The following is a 19,060-nucleotide window of genomic DNA, read 5'->3' as shown; positions in this document are numbered from 1 at the left end:
TGGACAAGAAAAGTGGCAAATTGCATGATCCTTCTCATCTTTATATGCCAGGAAAGGATCATGGTGAGCAGAAGGAAAAGAGACAACTGTGGTAAACATGGTTTGGAACAAGCTTCCACTAAGAGTCTTTGGCAACAGATGAGAGCCTTCCACCACAATATCATTATTTCCAGTTAGAAAATTCAGATTTCATGGCTGCTCTCAAGAGACCACTGTCCTACTACTATGAATCACTAAAATCACTGTATGACCTTCTGCAAGTCCAACAGAAAATCTGTTCCTTGCATTGAAGCAGAAAATAAGGCTTCACTGGCCACTCTTCATATCAAAGCCAGTAGCACGAGAAGGTTTATTACCCATTTATTTACTGTAAGGACCAAAAAAAATCACTTCATTCTTCCTCCCTCTACAATATCAATCTAACATCATTTTTCCTCATTTAAATATTATCTGTAATACATTAGGAGCCCATAGCTCCAGTTGAGAGTGTTGTCACCTTGCAATAAATGGTCTGTAAGTACACTTATTAAATCTTCCCTGTACACTTAGACTTTTATTCACAGCTGCCCCACACTGGACTTGTGTCTGTGCAGCAATACTGTGGAGTTACCAGTTTAAGTTAACAGGCATAACTGAGGCTCCTTGAATGACAAGGCAGGTCCGAGAGCAGATCTTGTGTGCTAGCTGCACATAATTTGTATTTAGTCAGCTAGTTGAAACTGGTATAGAAACCTCAGTAGCAAAAAATCAGTGGATTGCATTGCATATTCACACAGCTCTTTCTGCATGGGATCCCCTTGTTAATCTCCCCCAACCTCTCAGACTCCCCACTCACTCTCTTCCCATATAGAAACTTTTATTTCTTGTTTCTGTTTCCTCCCTCCCACTTAAAGACCTTCTCCTCTCATTGTCTGTTTTATATCCCAAATCTATTTAGCAGCAGACTTTTTCTTGTCTCCCCATTCCTGCCCAGCACTGACAGTCACATTTGGTCTTTCCAGCTCCTGGGCTTGCAGCTTCCTTTTCCGTTTTCCCCTACGCACAGTCACATAACACTGTACATGTCTAGCTCTAAGAATCCTTGGTGAAATCTCTGTATTTTTCTCCTCATTCCCTGTCTTTTCTGCTTGGGCCCAGTGATCCTGCCTGAGTGACGAGGAGTGATACTGCTGCATCCAATTTCTTCCTCAGAATTTGTGTATGGAAAGAGACATCTAATAACCAGTTGCCAGGATGGAAAAGGAACATGTATAGGTTCCCTGCTTCCACCCTTTCTGCCTCTACACTCTGCATTTGAGGGGCCATTTCCTGCAAAACTGATTTGGAACTATTTGTAAATGAGGCCCTGAATGCAAGACTTTTCACTTAGACAGACTAGAAAGTGAGGAAACACAAGGTGTCCCAACTCATAGACAAACATCTGTTTCCAGCTCCTTCCAGAACTGACAAGGAGCTTGCATCATGCTTGGTTCTGCATCCCCACAGAACCTCTGCTGATTGAAAGGGACACAGCAAAGCAGCCACATGGTTTTCGTTTATTTCTCTTTTATCAGTCTCTGTCATGAACCTCTCCCACCCCACAAACAATTGAAGTATCAGAATTTCATCTAATGCTTTCCATCCTTCTTTTCAGAGGCTCTGCTCTCTCAACACCTTCCAGCACATCCGCAGACGAAGGTTCCCCTGGGTCAGCTGCCAGTCTGCTCAAGTCTAAGCCTATCACAAGTCTGGCATTAGAACTGGTCACAGCTGTGCTAGGGGAGCAGGAAGAGAATGATCTGCCTTCTCTGCTTGCTTGAGACCCAGCCAGGAAGTGTCAGGCAAAGTCTACTCCATAGCAGCATTTTGGAAAATTGTAAAAATCATCTTTCTGAGTTTGCTCTGCAAAAAGTACAGATTATTTCATTTTTTTTGGAATTGTCTCAAAACATTTCAAGGTATTTATCTGCCACTATAGGGTTATATGTATCTCTGTGTTCCAGATCCCATTCCCTGTATAATTTCAATAAAGTATTTCAGATAAGATCAGGATGAGGAAAACCAATTTGACCAAGGAGAATCACATTATAGGTTAAAGACCATTTGAAAATTAATGGCCATTTTTATATTGCAGAAAATTAGCATGCTCATTAGGTAAAGGGTAAATTCTTTTGTGCATATTTTTTCAGGGAATTTTCTTGAAAATCGAGTTGTATTAAAGCAACAATAGGGTTTTAGTCTTTTAATGGACAAATCAGTAATTGTCAATGTTTTACCACTGAGGCACAAGATCTGGTTATTGTGGGCCTGCTGTTTTTCAAAATCACATTCTCTAATGCTTCTGAGCTTTCTACAATCATTAGGAATTCTTCTCAAACTATCCCTGTTTTCCAAGGGAATACTGAATGCATAAGACATGAAGCAATCACCCAATGGTCAGAAATTGAATTTCTGTTGTCTGGAACGCAAGGCTAGATTTCATTAATAATTCTTTCCTTTCTGTTTTCAACAGTTTTCATATTTCAAATTCCTTATCTCACATACTTTTACCCACATTTAAAAACAAAGTTTAGATATATCTCCAGTGTGTAGATGAAAACATTTGTCTGCTTTTTGGCAACTGTTGTCATCAAAGCATTAAGATACAGATATTTTCTTGTATGCAGAGAATGACCTCTGTTCAAAAACTGGTGCAAGTGGAAAACAAAATCTGTTCAGCTGTACAGTTCAACATCTCAGCGGGCCTTGAAACATCTATTTTGCTCTTTGAAAATAGCTCATAAATGTACTGTTGGCTAAGAACCACAGGTTGTTACAGGCAGGACTTCTGACGTGGCTGCAGCAGAGGGAGCTGTTTTACCGGCTAAGGCAGAGAGAACAGGTTGGGACTCCTGCCTCGGTGGGTACTAAGGAGCACTTTCAGAACGAAGTACATCAATTATTTCCTTTGACAGCTGCATTCTATTGTTCTAGACTATTTGAAATAGCAGTATCCAAAGGCTGTAATTAAGCATTAATTTCTGTTGAATATTAACTCCCTACTCTTTCAGCAGAACAAATACATACAATAAGATAACGGAGTAAGAAATAATGGGGTTTTTTTGTCTCGAGTGCTTTACCCTGCAAGTGAATCCCATAATATCCAAGGGCCTGATATGCTAGATAGTAGCTTTCAAATATCAACCTAGAGGTGCTCATCACCTCAAAAGGATGGAACACTTTCACAATGAGACTGCCACACAATGGGACCAGGTTCTACAGGTGTGTGCAAAGTACTGTGATGAAAGTCCAAGAGTGATGGGGATTCTTTGGTAAGCTAGAGCAGATAAGGTACAAGAAAAGCAAAGTGTATAATGTGCCTTGATAGGTGGTGATTTTAATCCACCATTTGGATACACTGTATTCAGGAAGTCAGAGGTCAGTGGATTTTGCTGGAAGCAGTGTATTAAGAACAGTAATAGCTCTATCCTGATACTATGCTCATATGTAGCACATTTGATGCTATTAAATTGTCATGTCATCAATTGATAAAAATCTATTCTAGGATAAAATGCAGAGGGATCCCCCAGGATAGGAACAAAACAGAAAAAGCCTCGGAAAATAGCTGGAGAAACATTTCTCTTTGTTCAAGTATTGCCACATTGCATCCTTGTCATGTCCTCTCCCACTTCTGGGCATCAAAGTAGTACCAATGGCCAAGAATACTTTCTATATATCATGTGCTGGCTGGTAGGATATACCTTTTTTCCCTGGAATCAGTCACACCACAATAATCCAGGATTTTGTCTGCGCTGCTGCAATACATCTACCTGTGACCGACTGCACATGGGCCACCCAGGAGCTCCAGCTGAATCAACAACGCACAGCAAGTTACTTCTTTCAGAGTCAGGGAAAAAGAGATGAAAACACATTGCACTGGGGCTTCTTGCTATATATTGGTACAACATGGACCCACTTAAAGGCCCTGCCATTGATCTTCAAGGGGTCAGTAAATAAGCTACTTACTGCCAGCTAAGGATAATAGCTACCAGTGAAAATGTTTAGGCTCTGCAGGGGAAAATAGAGCTAAGCCACCAATTTAGAGTTTATCTAATGGCTTTCTTTTAGAGAACAAGAGGGTCCAAAGATGTTATGCTCTGATCTGTGATGAACTGGAATCATAAGAAAATTTTATGTCAGGTATCCTATTAACTACTAAGAATAGATATCTGAAGACACTTCTGTTCATAAGAACAAAACTGGCAATTCAAATTAGATTCAGCAATATGTATCTGAAAGAGATATAAAGGGAATAAAAAGACATTTCAGATAGTTTAGATTAAACTGAAAAGAAAAATCTTATTTTTCACTTTTGAAATTGTTATATTTGAAAATTAACTTAAGGGTTCTATACTTGCAGCAAAATTAAGATATTTCAAACAAACGAATATTATTTGGACCACTTTACGCATGGCCTCTGAGCACTGGATGTTCAGAATGTGGTTTGCTTGTCTCCTCACCTCCTCACTCCATCTATGGCATTCCCCTTCCTGGATGTGAACATGGTGCCATAATTCCATGTGCTTCCTGCTACTTGCCACTTACAAAATGGTAAATTACAGAAATCCCCATACCCACAAAATTAATAAAAAACAAATTTGATTGATTATGTATTTTTCTAATAGCATTTTGGCTTAGTTCTTAGGGCAGAATTATGAAACCAAAAGGACAGACCCAAGCTGAAATTACTAATTACTGGTAATCAGCCTGTACAGCCTGATTCCTAGGTCAGCGTAGATGTGGAAGGAATCCAGTGGAGTCCAGGCATCTGCTTCAGGGACACTACACATAAACAGCTGGTGAAGTATAATGATGCACTTTTGGCTGTGAGCAGCCTGACACTTCCTCTCCTAGGAGCTAAAACTGAAAAGCTGCACACAGATTCTTAGCAGTTATCTCCATTGTTAAGATGCTGTTCATAGGTCAAAAATCACTAGCCAGTTCCATTCACAACTCTTTGAAGCCACGTTCTATTTTTAAAAATTACTGCTATTTTGATAATTTTGAGCCTGGAACAGAGGCTCAAGTTTCACAGAACATTTTTATGTATTATTTAAATCAATCTTTGTACAGCAAAACACATCAACATATGCTTAGCTCTAGTATTTTAGACTTGGCTGAATTTTCAGCTGCCCTGAGGCATGGCCTCAGTGAATGCTGCCCTTCTGCCTACCTGTCAGCACAGCAAGGGCATTAAAGCCTCTGGCACTTTGGGGTGCTATGTACACATTGTAAACACATAAAGAGAAACAACTCACTCCTAGCCAGACATGTACACAGAGCTCTGTGAGGTGCATCTGATATCTGGTACCTGATGAAGTACAGGGCTTGCCTGGGGCTTTCCTGGTGTTTCAACTCTCCCTGTACAGCTTGAGAAGATATTTTGTCCTAGCAAAGCCTTGAGCCATTGAGCAAGTAGTGCCCCTGATTCACAAGCATACTTTTCTCTTTAGAAAGCTGAACACAAAATGTATTTCAATATACTTTTCTGGAATTGGAAGAAAAAGCTTCAAGCCAGTCTTTTGTGTAGCACTCAGATTTTATACTAGCCTTTGTCACTTGGATGTGAAGAAAAAAAAAAAAAAAAAAAAGTGTATATGCAATTTCCTTCCTGTATAAAATTGCATCATTGGGGGAATAAAATTTAACTTCCTTCATTTTCAGAAATAATCTGCTTGTGTAATTTCCATAAAGACCCACAGGTTCTGCTAATCTAAGTATCTCATACTTGAGCCTGAATCTCTAAGAAATTAAACTTAATAAAAAAAAACTTTAATCAAACCCAATAGTATCTGTATTTTAAACATCAGTTATTATCTGACCTAGAATTCTGCTTATATTCACAGATAAATAGTGTATACTGTCAGGCAGCATGTAGCCTACTAGATCCTATTTAGTCACACACCAACAGATAAGGAGGATAGAATCACTCCAAAATTTCCGTCTTAGAAGGAACTTATTGCTGCACCCAGTTTTATAAAAAGAAAAATTATGACAGTATCTCATCTTTAATCAGTACTTTAAAAACACCTCTGCCCCAAGTTTTAACTTGTACATAATTCTGCTTGCAACCAACTAGACAAGTTTCGTGTGTGAAATTTTAACTTTATGACTCTTATATGCTTTTCAGGCTGGAATTCTGAAGAGAGAGAACTGGTAACGTTTATTAGCATCTGACTAGTAATGAGATAAAGTTCATAAAATCCTACTGGTTATTAAGAAGAGGGTTTAAGCACTCTCTTTTTAAAGATATGTTTTATAGCCCATTGCAAATTTAAAAATCAGATTGAAATAGCATGAATACCAATGGAAAATTTCATGAACAGTTTGTCATTCCAACTCCCTTGCCACTTCCAAGCTAAGTCCCCAGCTTTCCCACACCCTCCCACACAATCTTTATCATGACCACTTCCATTCATCATCCTCCAGCTACACATCACTGTTGTGGAAGGAACTGATGATAAAATATAACCTCTCCAAACATACCTTGAGCTCACTGATAGTAGCAACTGCTGATTGCCGGCACTCCCAGAGACACAGAGTAAGAGCTGGCTTTCATTGCTGCTGTCTCTTTGAAAGACAAATTGTTGTGTGTGCACTTCCCATCTTTCTACCTCCAGCACCAATTACATCCCTGTAGAGGTTTCTGGAAAAGCTAGTCTGGAGAGATCAGCTCCATTACCTTGAGAGGTAGTACCACTTCAGATTCTATTCTGCATTTGGAAATCCTTGCAACTGAACCAATTTGCCCATTAAACAACCCCAACTCCATACAGGATTTTGGGTTGGTCACCTTAGTAAAAGCTGCAGCTGCTCAAAACTTCTTTACAACCTTAAAGAGATCTGAAGAGCCATAGCTACAGAAAGCCTTGATCAGCTTTAGAAAAGAGAGGCTCATTGGCAGCTGCAGCTACGAAGGTATGGATTTCCTTAGGTGCAGAAGAGAGCACAGCACCAGGCACCAGGGGTATCTTGATTTTTCAAATGTTTGCAGCTGACAAGCACAGATGGCCAAGACAGGGAAATGTCCAGGGGCAATCCAGAACGGATCAGCTGCTATGAATGGTCCTTTTTCATTTGCCAGGTAAGAAGTAGCAAGTAGAAGGCAGTGGTGAAGAAAAGGGTAGTGACTTACTGCTAACACTCACATGCAGATTCCAACAAACAGTAATGAGGTGTGCATGGTCCAAGGACAGAAGCAGAACAAGGAAAGGGAGAGATTCCCATCCTGGGAAGCACTGCCATGATTTTAAGAAATTTGCTCATTGTATATTTGTAAAATAGAACACAATATGGCCTAGCTGAAGCTAGATTGGTTAAAGAGTACTTCAAGGAAGAAATGAGCTCAGGAAGCCCTATTTACTTGCATCAATGGTTGTATAATAAATATAACAAACATGTATACATGTATCTAGGTATGCACAAAAATGTATGGTGAAAACATTTCACAAACATCTATTTCAAAAATTTTTACAGCAAGAAGATTGATATTTTCGTTCTCCTCTCATGCAAACTTTTTTTTAACTAGAAACAACACTCTCCTTGAAAGATAATTTTATTTCATAGAAGTCAAGTTTAAAGGAGCTTAGAAGATGAGACACATCATTTGATTCTAAAAAAAATCTCCACTTTTTATAATTAATAGTAGAAAAAATGCTGGAGGGGGGAAGCAAGACAAATTTTGGCTTTTTGTCATGGAAACTCCCCCCCACCCCCCAAAAAAAATTTCACAGGCCTGAGCAAGTCGAGTTGAATAGCTCTCATTTCTTACTGCAAAGTGTCTTCCAGTCCACATTTTTGCCTTAGTAAATGGGCTTCTTCAGTAGACAGTATACAATGCTACCTGCTATCATGCATCACTGCCACCGTACCTGAACCCTGACAACTAAATTTTATAAGTGGATCTTTATATTTGATTTTTCATAAAACCACAGGATCTCTTTCCCTTCCAGGCTCAATAAACAGCTTAGTCAAGGTTTTGACTATCTGTTTCATTTAATTACATATGCCTTGATTTATGGTTCAGGAAAGGCTGTAAATGAGGACATCACATTTGCAATCCAACCTCAAAATGTTTTCAAAAACAGCAACAAAAATCCTCACATGAAGTCTTATGAAAACAATCCCCAGGGGAACCACATGCAGTGCAGCCTGGTCAGCTTCTGTGTTTATCAAACAGGAGAGATGAATGGCTGACTTTGATTTTTTTCCTAGGTGTGCAAATAAAGAGTACTAGATTTGCTTATCCCAAAATGTTTACCTTCATCTGTCAGTGCTGGGAGCTGAACAGCTCGCTCTGTGCCCCAGGGGAGGCACGGGCCAGAAGATGTGAGGCTGAGCTACTGTGGCTTGGCAGAACTACATGGTACCAGAAGGGCTGAAGGCTGTGGACTGTCAATTAACAAGGATACAAGGCATCAGAAATCATAAACCAGTTTCCAGGTGCTCAGTAAACCCACCTCATTCAAACATCAGAGATTCCAGTGAGCACATAAAAATACAACAAAGAAAGAGAGGCAAGACCCCTAAGGAAATTAATACCAAACCCTCTTCATAGCACACCTGAATTTTGGAGCCATTAAATGCAAATTCTGCCTGGGGCTCCATATTTATCAAGTGTCCTGTTATATTAATAGTGGAAGAAATTCTATCTTTAAGCTTTCTGTTCCTTGAGTGATTCAAGGCCAATGACAAAACAGCAGCAGATCTGGGATCGCCTGCACCCAGAGCTGTAGCAAGGCACTCCACGCACTCTCACATGACACCCCCAGTGTGTGTACAACTGTCAGGAAAAAAAATATCAGCAGGAATAATCTCTAATAATTAATCTCATGAACACAATTCTAAGGGAAGTTCCAGGATATGTGGTAAACATGGAGAAAGAGTCCTGAAGAATATTTAATCTTGCACTATGTGAAGCATATTTTGGTTCAAAGATGGGAAAACTTTAAAATCATATGGGACAACCATGATAATTTATACAAGACAACACAGCTACTCCTGCAACAACCTTACAGAACATGGTTAATCTGTAGTGTTGCTTTAAAGTTATGGTGGGTGTCTTTTCAAGTACTTGTCAGTGACAGAGAATCCAGCATACTTTTTGAAAATTATTGCAATAGGGAATTATATCCTGTCCTAGAAACTGTTAAAATATATTTTATCAACAGATTAAACAGAAATCTCTCCCTCCTGTAGGTGTTTTGTTTTAACTTCAATAAGATTATTTTTTTGAGCTTCTTAAAGCCTTTTGATCTAAGGCAGATGCTTAAGACTTCAAATTATTCTTTTCAAGCAGAAAAAGAGACACAATATTATTGAACGAATCAGCACAAGAACTAGTCACACTTTAAGCTCATCAATACATTTAGTTTATCTTCCAGATAAAAATGTTGTGTTGGGTGTTACTGATTCACCCTCACACATCGCAGTGGCTGAGGTGAAACACCAAGCAGGAAGTTCAGGTCCAGGATGGAATTTCTGACCAAACTGCAAAAGCAGCCTTTAGCCCAGGCTAAAGCGGTCTCTAAAGGGACAGTCAGTGCATAAAAGAAAATCACACTGAAGTTTCTGCTCTAGGAAAACCATACCAGTGATGTGAACTTAGGTGTTGCAAGCCCTTGGTAAAGGTTTTTTGACAGACTATTTTGGAATGTTTTATTTGCATAGCCAAAAAAAAAAGAAAAAAAAAAAAAATTGAAATATCTGTTTTAAAAACTGGAATTCTTACTTGCCAATCAGCCCCAGGTGTTTTGGTGAATTTTCATTAGGTAGTAATACAGAAGAACGGAAGCAATACGCTTCCCTTATCCTACTTGCCATTCCTGCATTTGGGCAGCAAGCAGAGTTTCAAACAGAAAGTTTAAAACAACTCTTTCCAGTCAGAGGTTTTCTCAAGAAAAATGTCCTTTCTATGTCTCTTTCTAAAAATCAAATGCACTGTTTTTGTCTTGGTCACCCTGTACTAAATCACTGGGCCCACATCTCCCCCAGAAGGAGTGGAGAGGAATCTGATCATTCCCACAATGGCTCACTCACCCCTAGGCTGACAGGAAAACTTAAGCCCTTTTCATGAGGCGTATGAAATGGCTTATGGGCAGGAGGTGCAGAATAGAGGCCAGGGAGTGTGATGGCCAGGGTAAACCTGCAGCAGTGCCAAGCAGCTCACTATACCCAGGGCTGTGCAGAGGCTTTGTACACAGTCGTCTGGAGATGGAGGCACCCTGCTTCTGTTCTCACACACTCTTTATTAAATGGGCTTTTGTTAAGCTTATAGTTAAGATTAATGCAGCTCAATGAACTACCAGCTCATTGATTCCACGTCTGATGGGTAAATTTCAAAACCAGACAATTTATTAGGATATCTCACCCCCTGCAACTTAATATCTTTATGAAGTTGAAAGAAGTACTCAATAGCAAACAACTGTTGCTGACACTAAAGTTATTTCCCATATATTGAAATGTTTTTGATTCAGATATACAGGAAAACTGTGATTCGTGGCACTGATTACTCTGAGATAGGAAAAGATATATTTTACTATTCCCTTAATACAAGCCACTGTAGAGCAAAGGCTTATGCAAACAGCATCTTTTAAGGATTTTCATTCATAGCCCCTTTAGGCACAGAAATGTTTGGATCTAAAATTCCATCCTCATCTCTATTTCTTACCTCATAAAAGACACACAACCCACCCTGGAGCTAAACTCTTACACCGTGCACACCTCAATTCCCCCAGTTATGGCAAGAGAAACCTGGATAATGGCTTCCTCTGTTCTATACCTGCCTACCATTAGGAGCAATTTAACCTCTAAAACCCTTTTTTGCTTCAAAGTGGCACTGATAATAACATAAGGTGCCTTCAAAAGCAGACTGCAATTTCAGGTGAAATTGCTGCATTTCATACAGGGCCATAAAACAAGAACAGCAAAAGTATATCTAGCACAGGACTTACACATCTGAGTGGCTTCTGTGACTCTTGCAGGAGGAAAACCCATTACTTTCAGAAGACCAAGATGCAAAGAAAATAAATGCCAAACTTGTGCTCAAAAGCACTGTAGTCCTTTTGGTCATCGTGAAAAGTCAGTTTCATGATTTTGTGCAGTTTGATTTCTGATTTGGGGATTTGACAACATTGTATGTATTCTCCCAGTAAGGAATAGAAAGTAAATTCATGTAAAAATCCCTTTTGCTCACTGAAGCTTTGTGTGTCCTAGAGAGGTCATCCTCACCATCCCTGCCACTGTGTACTCTCTGCTCTACCCCTGACTGCGCTCCCTGTAACTTCTATGGCTGAACCAGCTGCTTACTGAACTACAACAAAACATCAGAATAGGTTGCTTCCCCCAGGAATATGCTGGAGACTGGAATGCTATTCCAAAATTCATAGCTACATCACTTTCCAAACATGCTTTCCAACAGCCTGAGGACTCTGTTTGGTACACTAGCCTGTCAGAGGGCGTGTGGTAGTGTTTATCAGATTTTACATACAACTCTAACGTTTTAACTGTCTGACTGATTGGTAGGCCAGGGCAAAGTTGTGGGGGGCGGGGGAAGCACTGAAGAAATACCCTTTTCTCTCGCTCACCAAGTACTGCAACTTTGAAACAGCTTGTTCAAATAACTTCAAATTCAGTAAAATTCTCAACTGCCTTCAGCCCACCCATGTCACATTTGAAACTCAACAGAGTAAGGAAAGTCCTTTGGTAGAGATGCCAGTAAAAACTGGGTTTATAGAAGAAAGCAAATTTTGCCCTCACATAAAGAATGTAATATTGTGAGTCAGACTTAAAGAATGGCATTCACTTAATTCCGAATCATCACTATATCCTCCATAAAAAAATTAAAAAATCAGAAAATGCACCCAGTTCTACCAACCTATCTTCTGAAGACATAGCAAGTGGTTGTTTCTGCTTCCAAGTTCCTGCAGTACAAATACACAAGATGCACAGAGGAAACCTGTATTCACTTCATTTTACATCCAGGCACAGGAAAGCCAAGTGAATCATCCATTGTCACTGAAGGAATGGAATTAAACTCAGATATATTTAACCCTGTAACTGAGCTTTCTCTGCTCATTTGTGTCTGTCTGTTTGTAATCTTTTCCTTTACATTAGTCAGCATCTGAGCTACAGCAACTTAATATCTCTTGATGAAAAAGTTTGCAAAGTAAAAACATATTAGTATGCTACACTGGAAGCATAGCTTTATCAAAGGGGTAGAAAGCATTACATGCTGATTTTTCAGAAGCATTTCTCACATTTCCCATTGAATCAACTTTTGAGAAGTCAGTGAACAGATTTTTGTGGGTATTGCAGGACTTACATGAGTTGAAACTTTAATAAAGTTTCCAGAGGGATGAATCCACTCCCCTTTTGACCCTAAAAATATCTGTAACCTAACAACTACACAAAACAATAGTGAAGTGTGACTAAACGTGAATGGCAATGTACTGCTGACAAGCTCTGACCATTAACATTTTTCTTTCTGTTTAACTCAGCAGGCAAAAGGCAGCTAACAGAAGCTGTCTGCCGTTATGAGCACTCAGAAGCATTTCATTGTGAGCACGCAAAAGAAAATTAGAGCAATTCTCTCTCAGAATCCTACTTTCTAGGTTTTTATTATTTCTTTACAGATTAGCTGTGGATAAATGCAAGCAGCATATTTAGAACCAGGACACTTTTTTCCATTGAGATCTTTGGAGCCTACAACCCAAGCAGGTGAAATAATTGAGACATACAAGGCCAACATCTGTCATGCAATTGTAGTTATATGATTAGTTTTGCCATGGTGTTACTAAAGGAAGAATGTAGTTCTTTTCACATTTAGATGTTTGGTGAAGTCTGAATGCAACTGGAAAGTTTCTTCAGGGGTCAAAAGTGAGTTTCCCTCACAGTAGTACACAGCCTCATTATTAAGTGATGTGCTCAACTCCCTTAGGCTTCAGCCCGGTGTAGGGAGACACCAAATTCAGCTCTCCTCCTTTCTGGGGGAAATTACCAGCTACTTTGTTCTCATATAAGTGCTGTGTCCTGTTTTGCTTACAGGACAATGAGCCCTGCTCCATTCTCTGCAGAAAGACTTATAGGTGCCTATATTCAGGAGCTGATTCATGGCACGGATTGGATGGATGGATAGATGGATGGATGGATTGACAGAAGAACCTGGAACACAAACCTCTGTTTCAGAGAAAGCTCTGTGCTTAACATTTCCAGTTGGTTACTCTGTGTGGCTTCCAGCTCTTAGCACTGGCTGTTTTGATTCCCATTCTAAAACATCTATGCTGTCTCACCAGATATAAGGAGCCTTTGCACTTAACATTAAATTCTTTCTGTGCCTTGATCTCCTATAGTCTGTGAGACAGTGGTTGGTTATAACTTTCCTCTGTAGTATTACAAAATCAATCAACAAGAACTATTTCAAACAAGTCAACCAGATAATAAAGGGACATTCTAAAAATATTGCTACACATTTCTCTGTCTAATGTACAACAATAATCAGATTAGACTAACCCTTTGCTTGCTGTAAATCAGTTACCATTGAAATTGATGCACATCCCCATCTGATGAAAACCTGGCAGATAAGATTGATTAAAACAATTATCTTAGGAGAGAAATAAAGATTGTACAGCAATATCCAGGTATAAGAAAGCTTCTTCTTGTAAATGTCATGTTGGGATTATTACTGAAGGGTTCTATGGTACTTAAATATAAAGGGGCACTTTTAAGTACAAACTTTAAATAAAGAAAAAGCAAAGCCCATGCTCAGTGAATTATGAAGAGTCCATGAAGGGTGGTAAGTGTGAGAATCCAGTCCCTGCTCACAGAAAGAGCCCTACTGTATGTTCCTACAAATATTGATGTTTGAAATCCAAAGCACATGTGATGCATTAGTGTGAAACAGCGATTACATACATGCTGCTCTCTGCCCTGCAGTTCAGGAAAAGTCCTTATGTAATGAAGAACTGAAAGACTTATGAGGGAATCCAATAGACTGTTATCGTGTAAAAATACCAGTGCTCTCCAAAGTCAACTCACAGTTCCTCAAATGTATGCCGGTGTGTGTTTTGTTTTCCAATAGGCCTGGGAGAGAAGGAGCTCCATTCATGTCAGACCCTGTTAATCTCATACCTCCAGCTCAGTCTGTGTGAATGGAACAGTGACTTGGGAAACCACTGCTTTTCTTTCCAGTCAATTCTCAAACATATAAAACCTACCACAGGAGATCCAAACACACTCGAACAATAACAGGCAATTTTGCCAATTACAGAAAGTACTTATGGGGAATAAGAACGGAACTTTTCATCCAGCTCTGATTTTGGGTGCTGGAAAATTAAGAATGATTTCTTGATGTTTCCTTCAGCTGTCTCTGCCAATAGCCTTCTGAATCCTGACGGTTTTTATCATGCACTATCCAAATGACTGCAGCAATTCTTGATTTAAGGATTTAAGAATTTAAGAACAAAAACTATGCTGCATAGTGTCAACATGTTATAGATGAAAATTATTTTATGCGATGGACATCCAAAGAGTAGGGCCGAGCCCAGAGTTTTTCACAGATCAGACTGGGTTCAAGGTAAGATCTTTCAAACTAAGCAAAGCTCCCATTAACTTAATGGCAACTCAATAACAGTTGTGACTGCCTAAGTGTTTAATAGGAACTACTAATCTAATATATTCTTCAGATCTAAAAAATGCTTACTTCCAAGACTTCGGGATTGTTTTATTCACGTGTCTTATCCTACATGTTAAAATACCCCTAACCCTAAAGAATATTACTGCTATAGAAATAACACCTCTGCTTTTGAGAATTTCTCAGGAATTGTGTGCAAATCCTTTGTTCAGATTCAGATCTCCAATGAGACATGATTGGTATGGTCTACTGCAAACTTTAATACACTGTATAAATTGTGCCATCACTATCACAGAGTGTTATAGTTCATTGTTTCCATAGCCAAGCTAGCAGCACTACCTGTGCTTCTAGACCACCTGTGCCTTAATTATATTGTGCTGGTACGGAAAAGCCATTGGACACCTGGGATAACATGGCCTCTGACTCATACAGAGATGGAAATACGGAATGAAAAAGCAAGAGTCCTTTATATTCCATTCAAATAGATTGAGTATGCTTTCATTGAAGTCTCAATGTGGAAACTAACCTGTCTTCATTTCCAAACGGCTTTTGTGAATTTTTATTTTTTCAGTATATTTTTTGTAGCTCAGCAGGACATTGCTAAGTCACAGGGCTCCTGCAGCAGCAGCTGCTTGATCACACCTTTTTCAAAGAGGACAGGGCGTGTTACTGCTACATTCAAGGAGCATAGTAAGCATACCATGCCAGAAGACTTACATAGGTAAAAACTTTGAGAAATAAGTCCTGGCTTTCATTCTGCTAATGCACAGGCCTCCAATTTCTTCAAGACTGATCTTTACGGCAGTTAGTACATGTGATTAGACATCCAAAGAAAAGACTTTTTCCAAATCATGCAAATCATGTAAAAGTAGAGGGTTCAAAAATGCAGGATGGGACAATCCATTCAATAAATTCTCCTATTCCTATAAGATTTTTATTCTAGAATTTTTTCATATATGTGTGTGTGTGTGTGTGTGTGTGTGTATATATATATATATACACACACACACACACACACACACACACACACACACATACTTTTTCTTCTTTTTTTAAGAGCAAAATTCACCATTTTTTCAATATCCACTGCATAAAAATAACAATTACTTGTACTGTGGAGCTCTGTGGAATACTGGTTTGGTGTAAAAAAATACTGGAATATTTCCCAATGCTGGGAAAAAAATGTTATACAGAATACAAATTATGGTATTGACGTGGGACTCTCCAGCTAAAATTATGTACCTTCATTCCCCAAGAAATCACAGTTGTCTTAAAGTCTCATCTGTGGCTCCACAGAAATCACAGTACTTCTGGTCATGCTTGAAGTACTGTATGCCAAAAAGAAAGTATGCAGGAAAGGAATGATCAGAGCAGAAAGTAACCAGCTTTTCTTTGACAGCAAAAGGCAATTGTAAATTGAAGAGAACTTGCTATTACAGTTGGCTTGTTCTACAAAGCACAAGAATTTCATATTCCTCATAATTTGCCCTGGTTGTTCACATTCATCTAACTGTTTCTGAAAACCCAGTAAACTTTCAGTCTCCACATCTGTGCCAATGAGTTCTTCAGATCAATCATCTGCTATGTAATTTTTACTGTGTTGACTCTTGATCCCTGCTTTCAAGGAAGTGTCTAATATATTTCCACTAACTTCTTCCCTAAAATTTTGTCAGGCCTTTCTTTGTTCATTGCCTCTTGAAGTTTACAAGTCTGAGATCTCACAGCTACACCTAGCTGGTTTTCGGTAGCTCAGCCTGAGTTTGCAGAAGTTCCTTTTCTGGTTTGTGTGAATTGTCTGTAAGAATAAAAATGAATCATGAATAAAAATTAATCATGTGTCAGTTTGTGTCCAAGGCCGTAGTTAATTTACAATCAGTGGGTCACTTCAGACCAGAAATGGAATAAGAAAGAATATATAGCTTATGTGGACAACTGGGTCAAAGTCTTGCCCAAAGCTAGCATGATACTATAGACATAGTTCAGCCCCTCCATATAGACAAAAAATCCTGTCTTATAAGAATAATTATTTCCAAAAATATATTTAAATTACCAACACTTGCAAATAGAGCATGAATCTCTGCGGACAAGAGATAATCAGCTTTTTTTCCAAAAAACTTTCTGCAAGTTCCTTACCCGAAGAAAGTGCAATAAACACCTGGGAGATTGGGAAATTGTAAAGAAGAAAGAGCTCTGAACAAATAACTAAAGATAGACAGAATTCTAGGAGCATCAGGCAGGAAAATAGTGATAAGGAGAAGTACTTTGACCAAAGCATGGAACAAGAAGGGAAGCAACAAGACTGGGGTGCCAAGATGAGTCTGTTTTGTGAGTTAAAGAACATAAATTGAGTGGGATCATTCTGACAGAAACTTGATATTTCTCAAGTGTGGAAGTTATTTGTGGACTTAAAGAATACCTGTTTCTGAACTGGAATTGGGAAATATTTGGCTTAGGCAACCTTTCATGTGCTTTCTCTTTTGCCTTCAGCAAAGTCCCATCAGGGCACTTTTTCCCCTCAGCACCAGGATAACATTCTGCATGACATCTGCCATCTTCTGTAGATGGGCATCACTTAGGTATCTTGCTTGACTTTGACCCACAGCCCTCAGGTCTAGACCACTGTTCTCCAACCTACAGCAAAGGGTACTGATTGAGTGCTTGGTGACCTATATCTTAATCATAGGCAGAGGTGTTTATTGTGGCTAGCACAATACAGGTTTTTGTAGAGACTCACTGGCTCCCTACCCTACTCACCCTACAGTAACAGGAACTGCTCCAGGTTTATTACTGCTACTGTCACCAGCTGTTCTACGTGAGCGGCCCTAAAACTTCCAGGGACCTTGTGTGTGTAGCTAGGGAAAGCTTAGGTCTCCCAGATCATTATTACTGGCAGAACTTCCTGCTCTGGCTACTGCAAGACGGGCTGAACATCCTTCTGCCCCTTACAAGGTACGGAGACAATGCGGTGCACTGGGCAGCTCACCAGTCAAGGAGTTTTGAAGCCAGGATCTGAGTGGCAGCTGACAGAAATGAAAGGAAGGAGAGGCTTTGTGTGATTATTAGGATTATTAGAGCCTGCCCCTTCTGAATCTATGCACGTGCCTAAGAAAACTCTGCCATCTGTACTTTAAGCTCATAGGAGATAAGCAGAGGAAGAAGGGGTTTTATCACGTGTGCTGCAAAGCCTTTGTAAAGAATGAAAACAAACTGTGGTGCTGACTTTGTCTATGAAAAACAGCAAGGTCTCAATCATGTCAATATTTTGTCAAAAAATATTGAATCAATTAGCACCCGTAAAATTTTCTAATGGCTTCCAAACAGCAAAACAGAGTTTGGCATAAATAAAAATCCTCTTTCTTTATTAAATCCTTATATGGGAAGTTTCAGAGCAGAAGGAATTCCTAGCGTCAGAGTCATAAGGCTGGATCTTTGCAGCAAAAGAAACTTTGGTATCAGATAAGGCACAAAATATGAAATTGTCACTCCACAATTCAGATCTCACCTTAAGGCCAACCGGAGTTGCTAAATGAGTACCAGTGATGTTCCATTTATGGAAAGCAGATGAATGTCTACTTGGTATGGCAACTGTATAGATCAGGATTTTGTCCCCCAGCCTCCAAGGTAAGTTTGCAAGGGTCTCTAATTTGGATTCAGTCTTCCTTTGTCAGTCTAAACACAAAAAGTAATTCACATGGTGATTTAGTCTTCTGAGCTGAATTCCAACCAACCTAGTTCCATCTTGAAAGCAGCATTCAATGGCCTCCACAGTTAATTATCTCTCCAATAACATTTTAGGTTTGTTAATTCCGGGGAATCCATTCAAGACAATAAGTATAAAATACTCCTTATTCTTTCTTCCACACTAATGCCTATACAGAAGACAATTTCCTTCCTGATTCAGTTACTCAGTTGTACAGTTGCCTCCTCTCAAGAAAACAGCTATCGATCTTCTAAAAGTACAGCTCAGGTATTCTTCAGTCCCTCTAAACTTTTCTCTCACTTCGATTGGTGGGTTTTTTTTATCTCCAGCTTTGGCAAGGCCTGAAATCCCAGCTTAGGAAATAGTTCATCTTGAAATGAACTTCATATTTAGGATATAGGACAGGATAGATACCTAGAGGAAAAACTATACCCATACTGAATACGTCTGGAGCATGGGAGATTTAATTTGCACTTCAAAAATATTCTGAATTATCAAAACAAAGACACTATTTCAAAGCCATTTTTTTACTCTAAGCTGTACAAGGTGACCAGTACCAAATGTCCTACAGCCATTAGGCATATCAATACCTAACTTTTTTTTTGGATGGTTACATGATTGTGCCAAAATTAGCTGTTAGAAAAGAAATTTCACATGCTAAATGTATGCCAGAGAATTATTATTTTATTTTGCACGTCGTGCTGCAAAAGGTT

The 19,060-nt window shown here is 39.2% G+C and overlaps 1 protein-coding gene across 3 annotated transcripts in view; it reads right to left on the bottom strand.

The window, feature by feature from the left end:
• MAPK8 (mitogen-activated protein kinase 8) overlaps positions 1-6,867 on the bottom strand; it is a 144,671-nt gene extending 137,804 nt beyond the window's left edge. The window contains exons 1-2 of one of the 3 annotated variants that reach the window (XM_040070896.2): positions 6,701-6,862; positions 6,505-6,588 (exon numbers count right to left, since the gene is read on the bottom strand). The gene's annotated coding sequence lies outside the window, so the exon portion shown is untranslated. Of the gene's footprint in view, positions 1-6,504 lie in introns of all 3 variants that reach the window. The other 2 variants (XM_058421506.1, XM_058421505.1) reach the window with 2 other exon arrangements.
• Between the last annotated feature and the right edge of the window lie 12,193 nt (positions 6,868-19,060).

The sequence above is a fragment of the Hirundo rustica genome, chromosome 8 (genome assembly GCF_015227805.2).
Source record: "Hirundo rustica isolate bHirRus1 chromosome 8, bHirRus1.pri.v3, whole genome shotgun sequence".
Lineage (NCBI taxonomy): Eukaryota > Metazoa > Chordata > Aves > Passeriformes > Hirundinidae > Hirundo > Hirundo rustica.
Note: the sequence above shows the minus strand (reverse complement) of the source record. Positions and strands in the feature narration are given on the sequence as shown.